We start from the raw sequence: 6,789 nt of genomic DNA on the forward strand, positions 1-6,789 counted from the left end.
TTCCCTTTCCTCTCAAGCCTACTCAAGATGCCACTTGTCACCATTGTATTGGTGGAAGTTGCAAACATGGATTGAGGATCATGCCTCTCTCATGCAATCCTAGCCCTTGCTAAGCCAAATCAATCTTGACCATCCAATTGCCCATTTGGCCTATAAAAGGAACCCTGATCCTCAAGTAAAGGAGGAAGCATTCTTAAGCATTGTTATCATGTTGGCATAGATACTAACATTTATTTTTTTTTATAGTAATTCCATTTGTGCATTTGCATAGCAATAGGAGTTCATTTTCAACCATTCAATCCTTTATTTGGCATCCATGGCTACATGCTAAAATTGAGAACTAAACTCAAGCAAGCATTTGGATCTTGGAGCTCGGAGAAGAACAAGGGAGAGCTATCAAGAGCACAATGGGAGTATCTTAGGGAGTCCTCTTACTCTTCTTTCACTTGTTTATGCTTCTTTTGTTTGCTTTTCATCTCCTTTAATATGCATTTGAGGGTTTTTAGAGTTTGTTGTGTTTATTTGGTTTTTGGTTGAGACTAACAACACTAACTCTTTGGGCTCTTGTTTGATTGTCCCCTTTCATGTGCATCACAAAGAATCCAATATTTTATGCAAGAACCAAACACATTGCTCTTCAACATCACTTCATTGGAGAAAAAATTGAAGACAAAGAAATATCACTTCTGTATTGTAAAGGTGAAGATTAGGTTGTTGATATTCTCACCATACCACTTTGTAAATATAAATTTCTCCACCATTGTATTAATCTTGGATTATAACCCATTGAAAGGTTTGATGTAAACTCCCCAAGAAAAGCTTAAGTGGGGGTGCTAGTAGTTAATATTTACTTAGTTACTCGTAGGAATTTTCCTAACAAGTCTTTTGTCTTAATTGTGTTGGCACACATGTGTGACAATAACTCTTTTTATTATTCCTAATATGTGGAATATTAGAGCTTAGGTGTAGATTCCTCCTTATGAGGATCTCGACACTTTGTACACGCATAAGATGATAGGTGTCATGTGTAGACTTGGGAGTTAAATTCACAATTCTTCCCTCAACTCTATTTTAGGTTCTTCTCTCATTATTGACATAAAAGAATCTATGCTCTCTCTCTCTCTCTCTCTCTCTCTCTCTCTCTCTCTCTCTCTCTCTCTCTCTCTCTCTCTCTCTCTCTCTCTCTCTCTCTCTCTCTCTCTCTCTCTCTCTCTCTCTCTCTCTCTCTCTCTCTCTCTCTCACACACACACACACACACACACACATTCTTAGGCTATATTCCATCTTCATAATATTGGGGGTTTTTTCTTTGCTTTCCCCTTTAAAAAATCTTGTGTCTCCTTCTTGGATATTTTGTGTGCATGCTCACAAGGATAAATTGTTTTTAATATTTAATAGTAATTCAATCCTTACAACAATTGCTCCTGGATTAGTTCATTATAGTATTTTTCATTTCAATTTTATAGTTCGGTTCCTATTAACACTTGTCGTACCATTTGCTTGGCAATATAACACCTTATGCTTGCGTACTTGACTACAAAAAATAAAAATTTCATTCCCTCTTAGAAAAACAATCTTTTGACTCTTTGTACATCTCCTTTATCTCTATATTAGCTTTCTTGTAGACAATCTACAAAAAATCCCAGTGAAGGATGAAGGAATTCGTTTTTACTACATTCTCTTTCTTTGCACAATTGATTGAACCTCCCATAAGATTCCTATACTTGCACATTTTCCAAATCCTCAAGAGGCTCTTAATTTGTGGTAGTATTACTTTCATTTGTTTTAATAATATCTTCTTGTGTTTGTATTGCATCTTCTATTATCTTTTGACAAATCTCTTTGGTGTAGATCCCTACCTATTTGATTAATTTCACCCAGCATGGTAGTGTTCCTCATATATCAATGTTGATACTCATAGTTTCAATTTTTTTTGCTCTCTTAATTTCTATATGTACATAGGATAAGAGCATGTGTGTTTCTGTCATTTCTCGTATTTGGCTATTCTTGAAGGTTAAAAGACAAAAATACAGGCTTGATATAAATGCAAGCTCCAAAATGACCCCAAATACTTTTCCCTTTCCTTGTGTTTGCAAGTATCTCGAAACCATTTGCACACAACGATGTGTGCAAGTGCTTTCACTTATATTTTATCATTTATTTATTCATTAAAAGCAATCAGTTCTTTTTATTCATTTATTTTTTCATTTGAATTTTGCTAGTATGTTTGCATATTTGATTAAATAGCTTGGGTGAGCTATCAAACTAATTAAGTGAATTTCCTATAAGTTATTTTGCATCTTTGGTCACACATATGACAACATGAAGTGCAAATGTTAATGTGACACATTGACATCTTAGACAATGAACTCAAACATTTGGTGCTAGGTTCGTTTCTCTATCCTATTTTCTACTCTTAAACTCTCTTCTATAAATTATTTCTCAAATTCTAGTAGACAACACTTTATCATTTTCTTTCATGTTTTAGTAAAATGAATAATATCAGTTTTTAAGTTGAGAAGTATTTATAAATTTTTCAATATTATTTTACTCTTTCTTTGTTGAGTAGAGAGAGAATATTTTTGTTAAAGTTGTGTAATATTGGAATGCGTAACTTTGGAATGATTTAGTTGTATTTTTCTATACTATATCAAAATTATATAGATTGCTAGAGGGATATTAATTCAATATTTATTCAACATGATTATGTTGGGATGAAAGGTTCATGTTGACCATGATAGTTCTGATACTTAAAGATAAGTACAGATGCCTAGCTAATAAGATGAGAGGGGGGGGTGAATTATACAAACTTAATAATTCATAAAAACATCAGATTCAACCTCGGTAACATATACTTCAGTAATATAACCAAAACTGCTAAACATGCAAACTCAAAAGCATATAAACATCATAACACTCATAACACCAGATTTAATGTGGAAACCCAAATAGGGAAAAATCACTGTGGGATTTTGGACCCACAAAGAAATATACTCTTCTAGAGTATGCTTGGTTAAAAGCAAATCCTGTTAAAGATTACAAAACACATTGCTAGATGTGACCCGGTTAAGGGATTTCCCTCAGATCTGTTAGGATCTTCACCTTGTTAGAAGTGACCTTGTTAAAGGATTTCAAACACTCAATTAGAATGTCACCTTGCCAGAGGGTTTTACAAATAAGACTGTTAAGTCCACTCGGTTAAGAGATTTTCTGTCACTTTCATAAAATAACAGTAATAAAAATCTATCTGCAACTTCACATCTAAAATGCTAAAGCAGATTCTTATTTGCTCAATACAATATAGACATAGAACTAATCTTGTCCATCTGCTGGGCTCTATACTCTGTTATTCAAAACAGATCTCCAAGCTTCTGTGCTCGGTAATCACTACGTAGCATCCCTGTGCATACACTTGCCCGCATGCATTGTTTATCAATAGTTCCCTATTTATAAACAATTCATCAACCGCTTAATCTCCTTGATCACATTTCCCATGATCAATCATAGCCATCAGATCTTCAAACTTTTTCCAGGTTCAATGTATCCTTCAATCTGAAAACATTTTACCCTGCCTTAGAACTAGCATACATTTCTTGGAACTTGTGCTAGGGTATTGCGGTTCAATCTAAGTTGTGGATCTTCTTGCCAATTTTCCTTTGCCATAGATTCTTTAACAAACTTCATTCACGGCATACCAATCATTTAATCATAGTCAACTCATCAGCTTCCTTCATTAAATAATGCATGTAATCATTTAATGTATTTTGTTACAGCTCGGTTACAACTTGGTTACAACTCAGTAAATACTAAACTTCACTCGGTAGATATTCTGCCTTCATTAACCGATAGCGATAACCTTAGGGTTTACTGACTAGGTTCCTTAGGGTTTACCGACTAGGTTCTTTGCTCGGTAACATAGTATAGTATTAACCTTTCACCCAATAACATATGTTGGATATCAAAACAATCTAATCATCATGATCTCATCATTGTCTAACTCGATAATAGTTGCCCATTGAATAACTTATTTCTCCCCTTATCCATCATATTCTTTCTGTGTCTTTTACTGACATCTTTATACTCATCAAATCATACCTCTCAAGATATGGCAACATCATAATGAATTAGAAAATCAATTTCTTGACATCAATGACAAAATAATAATATTAAGACAGTAAACATCCTTAATCAATTATATCCATAATCATCAACAACCTTCTTAATATCCTTATTGAAATGCCAACAATATCTCCTTGTCTGTTATAATGCCAAATGCCAAATGCCAATAGACCATCACCAATTATAGAGGACTGAGAATTTACATACTAGAAGCTCCAAAATCATTGTTTCCCCTTAAAATCAAAGGAATCTTGTCATGCTTCATGTGATCCAAAGTTTTTTTCATAAAAAAAGTAATTTTAGGAATTAGTTCATATTGTTGTCCAATGTTCCATGTTTATGTTAGTTTGATAATTTGGTAGTTTCTGAGGTGGTTCATGGGAATGGTTGAAGATGGCTTTATAAAAGCCTCATTCATAGTAATGAATTTCATCTTAAAATTATGTTACTCGTAACATAATTTTTCATTATTTTGTCTCTGATTTCGATAATGCTTCCATAGTTTTGTATATTAGACAAAATTGTGTCCAAGGTCTATTTCAAATTTGAAATTAAAACTTCTTCTTTTCCTAGGTTGAGTTTTAAAGAACATGAATATTACTTATTGTAGCGTCGTAAATTGTACGCACTTGCTAGGGTGGTACAATTTCACACCTAGTTTAGCACCCGCCTTAGTGCATTTTACATTATGCATTGCATTTCTCCTTAAGCACTTAATTAATTAAATTAATTAGGTCTAAGGTCCTATTTTATCATCTCCCATATCATAAAGTTGGGCCCCTTTCATTAAAGTGTGCCCTTTCCATTTTATTCCTCCAATACATCACTTAATCAAAAACCCTAATTAAGTCCTATTTCGAACTTGGGGGCTTGATTTCGGGGTCAAAACATCTCGAAATCACCTGTAACTTCGGGATTCTCTCTAAAATCATCATATCCGACGGCCCTGAAAATTTGGTGAAAAGTTGTTGGGACCGTGGCGCCCGGTGCACATGGTCCCGGACATTTTTCCCGAAATTTTGGGAGCACGATCCAATCATAAAATAAAGCTTAACCCCAAGAAATTGGCGGGATATTCAATCTCTAGGTCGGCCAAAAGACGGAATTACGACCTAGGGTTTCATACATAAGAGCTCTCTTTCTTCATTTGAGAGGATCCGATTTTTGATTTCTAGGACCTCATATGCAGCGAAAGAGCAGATCTTTGAAGACTTCAACAACATTCAACATCCATCTATCAAGCATTCATCAATTTCATTCATTCATTTAGGGCTTGGAAGACATTGAAGAACAATAGGAGATTACCGACTGAAGATTGGCTTGTACTCCTCCCTTGAGGGTTGGGTATGATTTCATGTTGTTTTCATGTCTTTGCATAAGCTTCAACATATCCTTTATTCATGCTTTAGATCACTTTGCATCTTGATTTAGAGCATTTACATTATCATTTATGAGCAATTAGGGTTTACTTTCTAGGTTGCTCTAGTTTGCTTTCTTGCATTTAAGGACCTTGCACACACAATACATTTTACAATACAACTTGGCTATTCGTGGAGGTGGAAATCACCGAAGCGGGGGTTTGACTAAGGCAAAACCCTATATAGCCGCCCAAACACCTTTTCAGATATAAGTGCAGGTTTCGGGACTCGGACGACGCCGCAGGTTGCAGATCCGGGAGAAGCAGACTGAGACCGACCTTCCCACCAAATTTCAGAGCAAAAGACCAGGACAGGGGCGCTGGGCGCCCTGGTCCTCCTGACAGACAGCATTTTCAGCATTTTTGACAGCTTTTCCAGAGTGCAAAACAGCAGTTTCCGGAGCAGTTTCAGGGGCAGAATCAGGACAGTGGCGCTCGCGCCCCCGTCCCGAACATTTTCAGTCAGATTTTAACTCCAGGTACGCATTTACATTCTTATCCTGTCCTTGTGTTTACAGCTTTCCATCATTTAAGTTCAATTCTGTAATCTTGTTATTAGTTCATACTTGCACTTTGGGGTTAGGGATTGAACTTGCATCATTTTATCTTTCAATTACAACAAAGGAATAGAAATCCTAATAGGTAGCCCGTGGCTCTCTCTTCCACAAGAAGAAGTAGCCAATTGTGTGATACCTCTAGGCTCTTTCGTATTCCACAAGTGTGTGGTTGAAAGTGAGATTAGGGCATGTTTGCTTAGTGTCACTTTTTCCCCTACACACTTATTGACTTAAATGTTAGATTTTTTGAGACGTTTGTCTGGGACTTGTGTTTGAGGCTACTAGCTTAGGTGAATTTAATCGTTCATTATTATAAAATTGCATTTATACATAGTCACAAATAGTGAGTCTTAATCTAGTATCAACCTAATTTTTTATATGCCTTATTTGTATTTCAATCCTCACATTATTTGCCTCACATGTTTTTTTTTATCATGCTATAGTTTGTTTGTCAATAGAAGGTCCTCAAAGGCAATTTCCAAGACCACTAGTTCTTAGACATAGATAAAACCACATGTGAGCATGTTTTGTAGTTCTCGAGGGATAAATTCAAAAGTGGGTAGGATTATAAAGAAGCAAAGTGTCCAAGGAAAAATTGTGAGAACATCTTACTCTTATCATACATTACCAATCATTTATACCTTAGGTTTTTTTCTTGTTACTATAATAGCAAAGTCTATTTGATATTTTTGTAT

The sequence above is a fragment of the Cryptomeria japonica genome, chromosome 2, assembly GCF_030272615.1.
Source record: "Cryptomeria japonica chromosome 2, Sugi_1.0, whole genome shotgun sequence".
Classification (NCBI taxonomy): Eukaryota; Viridiplantae; Streptophyta; class Pinopsida; order Cupressales; family Cupressaceae; genus Cryptomeria; species Cryptomeria japonica.